Below are 16,706 nucleotides of genomic sequence, written 5' to 3'. Positions count from 1 at the left end.
ATAGTTTATATTTTGCTAAGTAAGCTTTGTTGTAATTTCTCCTTACACAGAGCTTTTGTTATTATGGCAATTACCATTGCTTTTACTAGAGTAAAGGCATTCTCCTAATTTTGTGGTTAAACTCATGAAATGAAAAAAACACAATAAAATTACATACGTAAAGTAAAAATTGTATAATGCTCAATTTGCAAGGAAGTTTGAATAATTTTTTTAAAATTCTATGAACTAGAAGATGGGTTTTACATTTGGTTATTTTTTATATAACTCAAGTATAATACTTGTTTTTGAGAAAATATTTTTGGTTTTGATCTTCCCTTCAGAACTAAAACATTATATGGGAAAATTGAGATTACTAATAGTCATGCTCAAACTTGTAGTTTGTCATAAGAATGCAAATCGATGGTACTATGTCACAAAACATAATCTGATTTTCTCTTATTTTTCTCAAAGTTCAGCTATTGTGAGCTTGTTAAATATATTTTTGAAATTACTAAAATATTACCTGTTTAGCCTATGAATTAGTTTCCTCATTTTCTAATTGGTTTTCTGTGCATTCTCTGTTATGTTTAAACATTATGATAGAAATATTGATATTAGCTAATATTTATTGAGTGATTATTATGTGCAAGACACTACATGTGTTTACTATTTGGATAAAATTGGTCACTTCTACAATAGACACACACACATTGTTATACTATAATATACTTACATTTTATTGAGTAGATTAAAATTACATAGGAAAGAGAAACTAAGAACCAGTCCTTTATAATTAAGTTAATGAAAAGGGATGTTAAAGTGTGGTAAAACAAATTTAGTAATTTTTTTTTTTGGCAGTTATATATTTTTTGTCCCCTCAGTGAACCACAAAGAAAGAAGATGGGTATGATTTTTACAGAGGTGAAATAGGTTGTCTGTCAGTTGGGTTTAGGCGACAGTCTGTCTGCACGCGGTAAGATGATCTGCAGAGCGCCAGAGGAAAGCAGGCAGGATTCCTGGCTTGCAAGAATAGATACTGATCTACCTTAGCCACCTAAACAATGCCTCACCTGTTTGCCTTGTCCATACCTTACTTTACGCAGTCTAATGCTTGTTTTGTTTGACTTTTCTTTTATTTCTCTGGATCTGAGCTTTGATACACTTTGGGGAGTACATAAACACAGTGTTGTACTTGAACATCACTATACTTCAAGTCCTCTGGTGGTTTAGAACCACCCCTTCCTCTTGAATAGCTCTGTTATTGAAAATTATGAACCAGAGCTAAATTACTAGGCCTCATACAGAAGTGGTTGATCCAGCAGCCTAGTGTCCAATAACACTGAATGTGAGATGCTAATTACTGCCCTATAGACCTCTTTAAAATTTCTTAAATTTCAACTTGTAAAAGGCTTTATTACTATTAATTCTTTCTCTTCCTAGTAGATAGTTGAAAGATAAGTTACTATAGTATTTAGAATTCTATCCACTTATTTTGGAGCACGACTATGCTACTATGTATCGCCTCAAGCACTAATGAAATACAAAACTACATTCAGCTTCCCAGTAAACTATAATATAAATATTTTACCAGCACTTATTATTAGTTTGCCATTTCCTGCTGACAGCTATTCCAACTTTGCCAGCAGGCACTGGGTCTCACAATTGTATTATGTTTTGAACAAATAGGGACAAACAAAAATTCTTGCAAAATAAATGAACAAGATTTCCTAGGGAAAAAACCTCTTCCAATGTTAAATGAATATTTCTTTCAAACTCTGACATGTAATATTATTTAATTTGCATATTGCACATTTCACTTTTACTGGAAAACAATGAAGTTAATGAGGAACTAAATAATGTGCACTCAAGGATAATTTAACATTACTAGTTCTTTAATTTTTTTTTTTAACTTTTCACTATTCTAGAGAAGCCCACATCCTAACACATATCGATAATGAAGGACTCTGATTTTCAAATGATGCAGTTTAAAGACTAGAAGAGAATAAAAGCACCTTTTCTAGAACTAGGAAATGGAAAGTTCACATCAAACTTTTTCTTTCTTCTGTTCTGCCAAGGAATACTGTAGAATTTAGAACTGATGAAATCTAAAATTTCTAAAAATATGTCTTTACTTTGAACTGGTATGACTTTCTAAAGACTCTCCATCAGTGATAAGCACTCACTAGCAAACACCAACCACCCTTTTGCCCCTCTACTTGCTTCAATATGCTCAGGTGGATAAAGCACCACCTTTGTTAAATCAAACCCCTAACCTACTCAACTTTTGCCCAATTGAATGCAGCTAGAGAAAAAAAAAATATCCAGAACAATGCTGACTGACCTCACCTTAAATTTGGGATCGCTTCAGAAGTGGTTCCTCTATGCTACTGAGAAATAATACTACATTTTTCTAGTTCATTAATAAGACTTAGATAATTCTTCTTCTTCTCACCTCCAATCTCCAACACTTTTTTTTTTCTCATCCTCATCCTAAACTGTTGACTATGATTTCTACCCCACTAGGAACATTGAAGCAAAAAGAAGAGGGTTTCCATGAGCTCCTCCTACTTCTACATGTGTTGACTTAACTCTGTGCAAATTTACTTGACCTTTTATTACCATACTCCTAGAAAAGCCTAGCCCTCAAATGATGTACTGGATTCTATCCTGTTCCCACCAGCTTAATGATGTGGAACTAACCATTCTTTCTTTTCTTTCCTCCACCATATTCATTTTTCTTGATCCTGGACAATTCCCATTAGCACATACACATGCTTCTATTTCTTGCATTCCTAAAAAAACTCAGTTTTGACTTTACTTCCCCTTCTGACTCATTCCCTTTACAATCTTTCCATTCTCTCATTCCTTTTAATACAAAACGATAAAGAAGCTTCCACACACAGTTTCCAATTTCTCCCTCCAATTCCTTCTTTAATTCATTCCAGACTGATTTTTAGCAACAGAATTCTACTGAAGCTGCCTTTATCAAGGTCAACCATGACTTCCATTTTGAAATCTAATGGTCAATTCTCAGGCCTCATCTTACTTGAAGACTCATTAACATTTGACCAAATTGATCACTATCTCCTTCCTAAAGCACTTTGTTTATTTGGCTTCCAGAACAACAAACCTACAGTGTGGTTATGTTTTATTTTAATTTTATATTCCTATCTCTGGATTTTCCATCTCATATTTTTTCATTTCCTCCCAATTTCCTTGACTTCTAAATGTTGCAGTGTCCCTAGGCTCAGTGTTCATATCAGTTCTCTTTCTTATCCTTAATATTTTCTTTGTTGATCTCATCCACTGTCAAGGCTTTAATTGCCATTGAGGTAATATAAAATCATATGTTTGATATAGTAATAACATAATTTTTTTAAGGGCTGTAGCAGTGGCATATGGAAGTTCCCAGGCTAGAAGTCAAATAGGAGCTGTAGCTGCTAGCCTATGCCACAGCCACAGCAATACCAGATCCTTAACCCACAGAGCAAGGCCAGGGATTGCACCGCATCCTCATGGTTATGAGTCGGGTTCGTTACCGCTGAGTCACACTGGGAACTTCCAAGTCACTTTTTGGATAAAATCTTCTCTTAACCACTTCCAGCTTTGCAGATTGGATGAAGTGCCACATTTACCTCTATCATGACACTTACCACACTTTGGTGAAAATGTTTGTTTCAGTCTCTTGTAATAAATAGTCTTTAAACTTATCAAAGGCTGGACTTTTCCCTCATTTATTTTGTATACCTATTATATAATTCAGTGGCCAAGATATAAACAAACATTTAATAATGGTCTGTTATGCTCTGCATTTCTGCTCTCCAGAGGTAGAACTTAATCATTTAAATTGTAATTCAAGAGAATGAAACAGGGGCTGTGTCTGTGTCTCTTTTGTTCACTGCTGCATTTTATGTCTATGCATAACTAGTATTTAACACATGGATGCTAAATGCATGAAGTTCTATGTAGTGACATTAAGAATAAATATAGGCACATATGTATATATTAATGACTTCCTACTAATGGTTAGACTCAGATTTTGAAATGGTCAGATTACAAAAGCCATCAGCTGATAAATGCATTCTGTTAACATAGAGTAAGCATTATCATGCTGAACTAGGTTTTGGTAGTTTTCTTCACAAAAACAATCTTTATTTTCATTTATTTTTTTACATTCTTGTTTATTTCTGAAAGCCTGAGAATAATTTTTGTGATAAACTTGTACTCCTCTAGGATGCTTCAAGGAAGATCCCTTTCCCAAAAGCCAATTTGAGAAAGGCTGATTCGTTGTCTGTTTCTTTTAAATTTTCAGTGTCAGTAGACTAGTTTTTATTTTATAACGGCATTTTAAAAAATGTCCAATTTCTATCTTAACTTCCTATTTGCATCTGTAGACTAAGGGGCAGAGAGTGAAAAAGACAGAGGAGAGAATGTGGAGAAACTCAGGAGCACCCAAAATTCCTTTCACCAACTTTGTTTTATTTGTATAATATGAAAACAAGCCATTACTCAATTGCAGGGATTGGATTTGTCTTGTTCTATTCTCAAGTGCAAGGTAATTGTCAGGCTAATCAACATTTTTTTCCCAAACATCACACACACACACACACACACACACACACACACACACACACACACACACGATCACTTCCCATAGTTCTATCTTAAAAATATAATTAACTTTAGGTGAAAATAATACTCCGATCCACAGATTGGAAGAAAATATCTATAAATCACATATTTAATAAAGGACTTATATCTGGAATGTATATAGTGAACTCAAGACTCAACAAGAAAAAGTAACCCAATCTAAAAATAGACAAAAGTTTTGAGTAGATGTTTCTCTAAAGAAGACTTTCAAATGGCCATTTATCACATGAAAAGATGCCCTACATCATTATTCATTAGGGAATGTAATTCAAAACCACAATGAGATACCACTTTGCAAACATAAGGATGGCTAAAATAAAAAAGACATATAATAACTAGAGTTGACAAAGACATGGAGAAGTTGGAACTCTCCTACATTGCTTGTGGGGTTGTAAAATGGCATAACCACCCTGTAAAACAGTTTGGCAATTCCTCAAAATGTTAAGCATGGAGTTATCAGATGACTCAGCAAATTCTCCTCCTAGGTATACACTCCAAAGAGATAAAAACATATGTTCCCTCAAAAACTTGTATACAAATATTCATAACAGTATTATTTATAACAGCTAAAAGATGGAAACAGCTCATATCCATCTACAGATGAATACTAACCAAAATGTACTATATCCATACCACCACATAATATTATTTGGTAATGAAAATAATGTCCTAATACATGCTAAAATATGGATGAATATTGAAAGCATTATGCTAAATTAAAGATATCAGTAACAAAAGACCACATATTGTAAAATTCCATTTATAAAACTGTTTAGAAGTTCCCATCATGGCGCAGTGGAAACAAATCCGACTAGGAACCATGAGGTTGCATGTTCATTCCCTGGCCTCACTCAATGGGTTAAGGATCCAGGGTTGCCGTGACCTGTGGTATAGGCTGTGGATGTGGCTTGGATCTGGCATTGCTGCAGCTGTGGTTTGGGCCAGCAGCTACAGCTCTGATTTGACCCCTAGCCTGGGAAACTCCATATGCCATGGGTGTGGCCCTAAAAAAGCAACAAGCAAAAACAAAACAAAACAAAAACAACCTGTTTAGAACAGGTAAATCTATAGAAATACTGAGTAGATTATTGCCTGCCAGGTTTGAAGAAGAAAGGAATTTGGAGTGATTGCTGATGGGTATGGGGCTTACATCTAAATTTAGATAGTAATGATGGCTGCACAATTCTGTGAATACACTAAAAACACTGAATTATATGCTGTGGAAGAAAGAATTTTATGGTAGGTGAGTTATATCTCAAGAAACTATTAAAAACAATATTCTATTGTTACATGATTTTGACTATATGAATTTTGTTCACGGTTTAGATGTTTTTTAACTTTGATTACATTAACTCTCTCATACAACTTTTTCTTACAGTTTGGATCATAATTACATAGCTTTACATTCGTTTATAATATTTTATGTGACCATTTTTGTTATTTTAGTGCCAATTTTCCACCAAAACGCTAAAACTCGTTTCTGTATATTCAAACACATCAGGTGACATATTCCATTGCCTTCCTTCTATTTTATTTTCTTGAATAGATCTATTCTTCTGATCTAGATGGCACAATCAGCAGTTTAGGCCTACTGCATTGTTATTTTTTCTCAAAGATTTTTCATCACCTTGAAAATTACATTTGTTTCTTTCCTGAGTTTGATTTCCTGTTTGCTAGATTGCTGGATTTTATTTCACTGCTTACTTCTTCAAGCTGGTGGAGTGCATTCTTTAAGAGCTACCTGAGAAAGACTAGGAAAAGGTAAGTTATTTTAGGTATTATCTAAAAAGTCTACATTCAGCTCTCACACTTGATTGATAGTCTGGTTGGAAATAATTTTCTCCTGGAATTTTACAGTTATTTTTCCATTGTTTCCCACTTGCCATTGAATGAAGCTATTGAGATGTTGAATCCTACTTGTAATTTCAACTGTTTGTGTGTGTGTGTTGTTTACTTGTTTAGACTTCAAAATGTAATTAACGCTTTTAATTTGTCTAAGGCAAGTCTATTCATTCAGCACAAAGTGGAACATTTCTACAATGACAGGAGAATAGGATAGTTTAGAATTCGATTTATCAATCTAGATAATGTATACTCCTCAGTGAAATCATCCAGGGTAACAAATCTAACTTTTCTAAATTTTGCAAGGTGCATGTTAGATGACAATTTAATTCCATTTACAGTATTGGTCAGATAGTGAATCATTAACTGAAGTGAAACCCTCTTCTCTACAGCTTTTTTTCTTTATAATTGTGACAAAATCGTTCTATGGAGAAACAAGCTTTCAGTCACCAAGGTAAAATAATCAAGAAACAGGAGACTCGAGCAAATGTAACAGAGAAGGTAATTTTTGAACTGACAATCCATTTATTTATATTTACCAGATAGTTGCCTCACCTCCTTCAACACTTTGACTATGAAATAAAAGTTTGAGGAAATCAACTGGATTAATCCAGTCGAGAAAATTGTCAGTTTATATTTAAATTGTTTCCAGGGGTTTTCAATCAGGTGTGAGGGTGGGCAGGTGAAAAATATTCTTTATCCTCCTGTGCTGAGAGTATATCAGAATCTCAGCAGTAGGGGTTGGGTATATAGAGCTGTGGGAAGAGGGGGAAAGGGACATGCACATGTTTTGCAAAAGGTTCCCCAGGGGATTTAGATATACCTCCACCCTGGTTTAACCAAGGCAGTCTTGAATTTTCTCTTTACAGTAGCCACTTTGCTCAGGCTGTCAATTGCCTATTATCTACTCCGCACTGCCACTCCTCCTTCCTCTCCATTTTTGGAAGGGTAACTAACTAATTGTGATAAAGTGAGACATTTTGTAGTGAAAAGGATACAGTTTTAATATCTTTAAAACATTTCAAAAAGCAATACAATTAGCCACGCACTTATATTTTATTAGTAATAGCAAGCAAAATTAATAAGTAAATTCAACTAAAAATGATTATGTGTCAGAGTGTATAGTTTTTACATTGACATTTCACATAATCTGACTTTGCTTAGAAGAGAAATCACTCGGCTGTTAAAATTACTTTTAAAGAGCTGTCAAAATTGGAAAACCTGCTGTCAAAAATATGATGAGAAAAGTTTAAAAATGGTAAAGTATGTTGACTTAGACAAAAAACATTACCTTCATAGAGGAAAACTTGAATAGTTATCATTATCTTCAAAAGGGATGATTTTTCCCCCTCAAACTGGACATCATTGTTTTAAATTTGTATTCTAACACAGGTATTTTCACTTTAATAGCAACATGAACAAAACCATTTATATATGTAACAAAGTGAGAACATCTTTAGATGCTAGAAAATGCTAAAATATTCATGGCATCCAGACTCCTTACCACTATTTATTTTGTTTTATTTTTAATTGAAGAGGAATTTTAACTTTTACCCTTATTTCCAGCATCTCTGACTTCTATACTTATCAAATAAAACAAATTTTACACAATAGAAGAATGCAAGTCTATATTTTCTGGAAAGCTTGGTAAGATTTTTATGTTTTTTCCTACTTATTCAAATTATGGAAAAGTAATATTATCTCCCATACATCAGATATTCTTCTATGTGCCTCAGTTATGTACTATTAAGTGTTGGAATTCCAAAATGGTTTAATTTTGAGACATCGCACTAATTTTCACTTAAAGATTGATCTTTCTGTCCCTATCTTAATGTAATTGCAAAGACATACATATTTGAGGGCATTTGAATTGAGGATCGATATATTAGTAAAACTAAAGCCTCTTTTTAAACTCTTTCCATTTTACAAAGAGCCAAATCTATCAATAATTTAGACCCTGAAAAGTTCAATTTCTCTTAGACATAAAGAGCCAGTAGGATTCTCTAGAATATTCTAAGTATTTTATTATTGATTCTTAATAAAAGTGAATAAAATTTATATCTAAGTGAATAAAATATATAAACAGGAAACAAAATACAAGATTTCTCCCCTAGCTGTTTCTACTTTCCATATATAATATATAATATTAAATATATGGAATAGAATATAAAAATTTAGTATATAAAATATAAATTAGGAGTTCCTGTGGTGGCTCAGTGGTTAACGAATCCGACTAGGAACCATGAGGTTGCAGGTTTGATCCCTGGCCTTGCTCAGTGGGTTAAGGATCCGGCGTTGCCGTGAGCTGTGGTGTAGGCCAGCAACTACAGCTCCGATTAGACCTCTAGCCTGGGAACCTCCGTATGCTGAGGGAGCAGCCCTAGAAAAGGCAAAAAGACAAAAATAAATAAATAAATAAAATAAATTAAAGTTGACTATGCTGAGTAAGTATTGTATTGCCAATTTGCTCTTCTTGTATGCTCTTGGGTGTGTGCCTCTTTTCCCATACATAAAATACAAGTAATTGAAGTTTCCCCCCATCTTGCATATTCACAAAAATTTTATGAGAATTGATATTTAACTTATTGTAAAGAACTTTGTAAGTTTAAACAGCCCTGTTTTATTTTATAAAGAAGAAAAACAGAGTGAAGATATAGCTATAATGGAGTGGGTTATTTGAGGTAGAATTTTAGAAGAAAAAGATTTTCCTTGCAGCAAGACTAACAATGATGAGCAAAGAATATCATTTTATGGCCTCCACCATTTTATTTCTTATGTGAAATAATTTAGGGCTAGCTATTATATTTCCTAATATTTATATAACCTTATATTTTAACACTAGTGATTTAATCATCAAAGTTTTTAAAACTGAATTGCACATATCACATATATATCCTAAAACATACAAGTTTAAACAATAAAGATATTGCCACAAATGAGATAAATGTAATTTCATGACACTAACCTAAAATGCCACCATAAGTTTAGGGGATATCAGCAGTATAGAAAACTAAGTGTGAAGCTTGCAAATTTAAACACATATGAAACTGAATGTACAAATATTTTTGTGTTCAGAACCATGTTGATGTACCTTTATTACTCACATGCATAAGAAACTACCAATTTAGAACCCTAACTGGTAATCCAAAATACAGTATGTGCACCCTGGAGAAAAGTTTCTGTTGCTATGGGAACTTTGGCTTTTGTTTACATTATATTGCAAACTATATTATGTGCCTTGGTTCACCTTAATGACTACCTTCATATATTGATAATTATACTATTTTCCCTCATTCACTCTGATGATTAACTCCTTCAGGTTAATATTGCTCATCTTTATTGAGTTAGTTCATATTTTTCTTGAATATAGAAAATATGAACTTACATTTACCTTCATTTGCGAAAATTGCATTATGCATGTCACCATCACCTGTTCATTACATTAAGTAAAAGGAGCTTTAGCTTTTATAAAATTTTCAAAATTACATTTATGAAAATTATAAACTTGACCTTGTTTGCCTATAGAAGCAACTTATTCCAAATCATAGAAAATAAAATTTGTGAACACTTTACATTTTGGACATAAAAATATATCATTTCTTTATTAAAAATTTCTTATTTCATTATGAATGAGAAAACCTATGATATTAAAAATTGTTCCAAGTGTCAATGTATAGGCAAAGATATAATGAAATATTCATTATGTTTATGCAGAAGCCCCTTTGGATTAATAGGATTCTATAGAGCTAAGTGAATGTGTTACATTATACATATGCCTATGGAAAAGATATTGAATCTCAAAGTTTTAGTTACTTTTCCACAATTTTCAATTAAAATAATTGAAAATCAGAAGAATTTCAGCATGAAAACTATTTATTGGTTATTTTAATTAAGATAAACTGGGATTAATATATTTATTCCAAAGTGGTCACTTTGTTTCTATTATGTGCTAGAAATGTGCTAGCCATGGGTATTCATGATAAGATAGATAAGCCCTCATAAGGTTAGAAACATATAAAGAAGCAATTACAATATGGTTTTTCAAACTTTGTATTTATAAAGTTGTTGTAAAACTCCTGAAATTTTTTTTTTTTTTTTTTTTTTTGCCTTCAGGAACACTTTTGTGGTATTTGAGATGATACATAAAGTGGTCTTTGAGTTACAAAGGGTAAAAGAAAATCCTCTAATTACAAACTGACAAAGGCAAAAGGTAAGATTTTCACAACAGTGTGAAAGACATACTTAGAAGTAGATATGGTTTACTATAAATCATCTAATTCCTAATTATCTATCGCTACTTGAATAGCTTCATATAGCTAATGAGTTAAGCCAAAATGCACTATATTTTTTGGTAGATTTCAAGACCAGTATCATCAGTATATTAAAGAGTACATTTTACTATCCCAAAGAAGCAAGACTTGCAAGTAGATGTTTTAAACATAAATAAGCTATAGCTACAAAGTTCTATTCTTGATAGCATCTGCCCTTTGGGAGAGTCTCTTAGTTTCCAAAGGATAACGGCAAGGAGAAGAGCCAGCAGCGTAACACATACACAGAAGTCCATATTGCAAAGGCTATAAAGATTTATATCAGAGAGAGAAGATGCCTCTTCTTCACACTGCATACAGATTATGTGAATTGTATTGCCTACCTCTTGTCATGTTCTTCTCTGTTGGTCAAATACTAAGCAGCTATGCTTCCAACTGGAGGATCTACAGAGTTGCAGTCTGTCAAGAGGGAAAAAATTGACAGCAAAATCTTTGAAATAGTCAAAGTGGGACTGCAGTTATTTTTAAGGATGCTCAGACAGATGACTTCTTGACTGTTGATATTACAGTGTTAGGTTGTGGTGTGAAAAGTAACTTTTGGTGGCTTAAATGAATAATTGGATGAAGTGTGATATCCGGAAAAACACACCACCTTCATTCACAGAACCTGATAGACCAAGTAATTTCCATTCATTTATGCTAACTCTTTTAGGTTCAGCATTTCAGGTAAGAGGATAATCAAAGCTGATTTCAGCTAGCTGCTTCTGAATTCTTTTTGCACTTAATGGGAAATTTGTGGTGGTTTTGCTGGGGAAGTTAATGTTTTTCTTTTGCTGGATAGTAGATTCTCTCTTACTCATTCTCCCTTGTATGTTTGTTTGTTTGTTTAAGGTTATACTCCATTTACATTTATTATAAAATATTTGTGATATTCCCCATGTTGTAAATACATCCTGTAGTTTATTTTATACTCCATGTTTTGTACCTCTTAATCCCTCTCCCCACTGATATCCACTAGTTTGTTCTCGACATTTATGATCCTGCTTCTGTTTTGTTATATTTGTTCATTTGTTTTATTTTTTAGATTCCACATATATCACACAGTATTTGTCTGATTCATTTCACTGAGCATAATGTCCTCCAAGTCCATCCATGTTTCCATGTTGCTGCAAATGACAAAATTTCTTACTTTTTTATGGCTGAGTGGTATGCCAATGTATATATTCTACATCGTCTTTATCCATTCATTAGCTGATGGATATTTAGGTTGCTTTATTATATTGGCAACTGTAAATAATGCTTCTATCAATATTGGAGTGCATGTATCTTGTCAAATTAGTGTCTTTCCTTCTTGCTTTCTGCTTTTTTAGATATACACTCAGGAGTGGAATTGCTGTGGCATATGGTAGTTCTCTTTGAAGTTTTTAAAGAAATTTCCATACTGTTTTCTACAGTAGCTGTCCCAATTTACATTCTCATTAACAGTGTATGAGGGTTCCCTTTTTGCACATCCTTGACAACCTTATTTGTGTTCTTCTTAATGATAGCCATTCTAGCAAGTGTGATATGATACTTCATTGTGGTTTTAATTTGCATTTTCCTGATGATTATTAATATTGGGCATTTTTTAATGTGCTTGTTGGCCATCTGCATTTCCTCTGTGGGAAAATGTCTATTCAGTTCTTCTGTCTGTCTGTCTGTCTATCTATCTATCTTTATTGCCATGCCCATAAAAATGGCATCTGGAAGTTCCCAGGCCTGAGATTGAATCTGAGCTTCAGCTGCGACCTATGTTGCACCTGCAGCAACAATGAACCCTTTAACACACTCTGACAGGCTGAGGATTGAACCTGCACTTCCACAGAGACCTGAGCCACTGCAGTCTGATTACTAACCTACTGCGCCTTTGTAGGAACTACCTGAACATTTTTTAAATGGATTATTTGTTTTTTTGCTGTTGAGTTGTATGAGCTATTTATATATGTTGGGTATTAACCCCTTAACAAGCATTTCATTTGAAAATATTCTATCCCATTCAGTAGGTTGTCTTTTTTTTTTTTTGATGATTTCCTTTGCTATGCAAAAGATTTTAAATTTAATTTGTTCGCATTTGTTTATTTTTGCTTTTGTTTCCTTTGTTTTAGGAAACAGATCAAAAAATATTGCTACAATTTGTATCAAGGAGTGTTTTTTCTTGTCCCTAAAGCTTTGGAGCAGCAGTGTCTCTTTGGTCTGCATCGGAACTACCATTCCTATTGGTGAAGTGCTCATCATCAGATCTTTGCCTATCATTGGACATCTTGTGAAGTTATTCTTGAAAAATTTGTGCACCTGTCCTGCTCATGCACTCCTACAGTGTGAGGGTGGGAGAGAGAAGAAAACCCCTTAAGGTAATGGATGCACCTGGGGGAGGGGGAGAGGATGCCAGGGGAAAAAAGGAGGCTTGGGATGGGGAGTGTAGAATATTGAAAGTAGGAGGGAATTGTGCCCCTTAGAATTTTTTTCCCAGAGTAGTTAATTTTTTTTAAGGGCATGGCCAATGACCCTGTTTGGGGACAGGTTGTTTTTGGTTGAGGCAGGGGTTTGTGGAGATAAATATGTATGATACATGACACTCTGCCTTTGTCAAAACCCATGGCACAAGAATTAACTTTAATGTATGCAAATAAAACATCATTTAGAAGGTTGGTAGATTCCAGAATGTAATGCATATTGTGACAAAACAATCTGATTGTACAACATGTACAAAGCAACTTCACTGAAGGAACAGGGAGAAAAGTTTTTGGTTTAAGTAGTTTTGGAAATACGTAGAGACATAAAACTGAAGCCAAAGGAAGAAAGTGCACATAAGCAATATATTTTAGTTAATTTTGTTTCACATGGGGGTGTGGGTTTCACATGTACTTGAACAGTGAGGTAGATTAATGGCAGATGGCAGGAGGCAGGTTTCTTACTATTGGAGCTGGAGGATATGGACACATATAAAAAGGCTTGTTTGGTTGTAAATAGAGTTGGAGATACATGCATAAGCTCATTTTTTTTTTTTTTTTTTTTTTTTTTTGTCTATTTGCCATTTCTTGGGCCTCTCCTGTGGCATATGGAGGTTCCCAGGCTAGGAGTCAAATCGGAGCTGTAGCCACCGTCCTACGCCAGGACCACAGCAACGCAGGATCCAAGCCTCGTCTGCAACCTACACCACAGCTCATGGCAACGCCAGATTGTTAACCCACTGAGCAAGGCCAGGGATCGAACCCAAAACCTCATGGTTCTTAGTCGGATTCGTTAACCACTGAGCCACGACTGGAACTCCTAAGCTCATTTTTTAATTTTACTATAGATTTGGATGGATACATATGGAAATATTTATAGATACAGGCATACCTTGTTTCATTATGCTTCACTTTACTGTGCTTCACAGATATTGTTTTTTTACAAGTTGAAGGTTTGTGGCAACCCTGTATCGAGCAAGTCTGTGGGCACTGTTTTTTCCAACAGCATTTGCTCACTTCATGTCTCTGTGTCACATTTTGATAACTCTCACAATATTTCAAACTTTTTCATTATTATTATATTTGTTATGGTGATCTGTAATCAGTGACCTTTGATGCTACTACCAAGACTTGCTGAAGGCTCAGGTGATAGTTAACGTATTTCAGCAATAAAATGTTTTTTTCATTAAAGTTTATCTATCTATCTATCTATCTATCTATCTACCATATATCTAGTTCTTTAGACAATGTTATTGCACATTTAATAGACTATAAGCACAGTATAAACATAACTTTTATGTGCAGTGGGAACACAAAATTCATATGACTCATAGTACTATAAAGTATGCTTTAATGTGGTGTTTTGAAACCAAAATTGCAGTATCTCCAAGGTATGTCTGTATACAAAGGTTAACATATATCCACATATTTTCTTATTCTTTTAGCTGAGAGAGCCTAGAAGCAAGGACACTCAGCAGCAATAAGTACACTTAGACTCACATCTTGGTGTCTAGAACCATTCTCCAATTAAAGGAACTGAGGCTCCCTAGATAAATGGCTGATTCTAGGGGTGGGACAGAAAATATACAAGGTAAACTAAGAGAACTTTGTAGTGTCAGAAAGTGAGAAAGTGCTCACACTGATGAGAGTATGCTCACACTGATGAGAGTATGTCAAAGGAACAAAGAAGCTCCAAGTGAAAGACATCTCAGTAGCCAAAGGTGGAATGGTTTGAGCAACAAAAAAGTATAATATTGAATTATAACCCAAAGTATAAGATATACATATCCACGAGTCCATACTGATAAATACATAATTAAGTCAATAAACAAATGGGAGAGAACAGACACATTTCCTGTGCAGTAGAATTTAAAATAATTGATTTGGATATGCTATCCTTAAGCATAACTCCTCACTTCTTAAATGTGGTCTATATATAAGGACTTCCAAAATTGTGTAGTTTGAAAAGGGGGGAAATAGTAACTTTACAGTGGATAAAGCTGACACAGTACCTCAACCAGATGATCAAGATTAATAACAACAGTGACAAGCCATATTGATAATATATATTCTTGACGTGATGTGATGAGAATGGCACTTTATCTCTGTGATCTCTCTCTCCAACAAACATAACACCAATGTAGTGGTGAGAAAAACATCAGGTAAATATCAGTAGGAGGACATTAAACAAAATACTTTATCAGTACTCCTACAGTCTGTCTGGGTCATCAGAAACAAGGAAAGTCTGGGTAATTATCACAGCCAAGAGGAGCTTAAGGAGAACTGACAGCTAAATTAATGTAATATTTTGAATGGGACTGTGGAACAGAAGTGAATATTTGGTTACCACTAAGGAAATCTAAATAAAATGTGGACATTAGTTAATAATAATGTATCAATATTTGTGTGACAAATGTACATACAAATATATTTATAATAGGAGAAATGGTAAGTGCTATATGGGATTCTCTGTACTACTTCTGAGGCTTTTCAGTAAATCTGAAACTATTTCAAAATAAAAGGGTTATTTAGACAAACCCTTACTAAACACTCTATTGGATACCATTCCCGCATTCTACCAAGCCAGACTGAGTTTTCTAATTTTTATTTCCTGTGAACCTTCTAGGTCTACAGGTTGGACTCAGTTGGAATCAGCTCTTACTCAGTCGGAATCAGCTCTTATTGTGAAAGCAGCTTAAGCTGACAGAGTCAGTTACTTCAGGTTTTCTTTTTAAGAGTCTCTGGTGCTATGCATATATCTTGTCTTTTCTGTTTTTCTCACTTGCTTGCTTTATAACTCCTCATTGCATTACTGTCTTGTTATTGATTATATACCATTATCTGCATCTGCAATTTTTTTTTTCTTTAGGGCCACTCCCGTGGCATATGGAGGTTCCCAGGCTAGGGGTCTAATCGGAGCTGTTGCCGCCGGCCTACACCAGAGCCACAGCAGCGCCAGATCTGAGCCACATCTGTGACCTATACCACAGCTCACAGCAATGCCAGATCCTTAACCCACTGAGTGAGGCCAGGGATTGAACCCGCAACCTCATGGTTCCTAGTCGGATTTGTTTCCACTATGCCATAGGGGAACTCTCTGCATCTACAATTGTGTGTGTGTGTGTGTGTGTTGCCAATGACTTATTTATTTAAAGTAAGAAAGTAAAATCTTCAAAAGGAGATCCTCATACACTGTTGGTGGGAATGTAAGTTGGTGTAGCCACTACAGAAAACAGTATGGAGATTCCTCAAAAAAATTAAGAATAGAACTACCATATGATTCAGCTATTTCACTTCTGGATATTTATGCAGAGTATACAGAAATACTAATTCAAGAAGATATATGCAACCCTATATTTATCACAGCATTATTTAAATAGCCAAAATAAGGAAACAACCTAAGTACTCATAAATAGATGGAAAGATAAAGAAGATGTATCACACACACACACACACACACACACACACACAGCACATA

The 16,706-nt window shown here is 34.3% G+C and overlaps 1 long non-coding RNA gene and 1 pseudogene across 2 annotated transcripts in view; one reads left to right on the top strand and one right to left on the bottom strand.

The window, feature by feature from the left end:
- LOC110261581 overlaps positions 1-16,197 on the top strand; it is a 40,490-nt gene extending 24,293 nt beyond the window's left edge. For both annotated transcript variants that reach the window (XR_002345873.1, XR_002345874.1), the window contains 6 exons: positions 6,307-6,390; positions 6,864-6,972; positions 8,038-8,118; positions 10,585-10,681; positions 12,946-13,129; positions 15,855-16,197. This is a non-coding gene — a long non-coding RNA (uncharacterized LOC110261581). The remainder of the gene's footprint in view (positions 1-6,306; positions 6,391-6,863; positions 6,973-8,037; positions 8,119-10,584; positions 10,682-12,945; positions 13,130-15,854) is intronic.
- Positions 10,688-13,038, bottom strand: LOC110261580 (annotated as a pseudogene).

The sequence above is a fragment of the Sus scrofa genome, chromosome 7 (genome assembly GCF_000003025.6).
Source record: "Sus scrofa isolate TJ Tabasco breed Duroc chromosome 7, Sscrofa11.1, whole genome shotgun sequence".
NCBI classification, from domain to species: domain Eukaryota; kingdom Metazoa; phylum Chordata; class Mammalia; order Artiodactyla; family Suidae; genus Sus; species Sus scrofa.
This window is presented reverse-complemented; position numbering and strand designations above follow the sequence as displayed.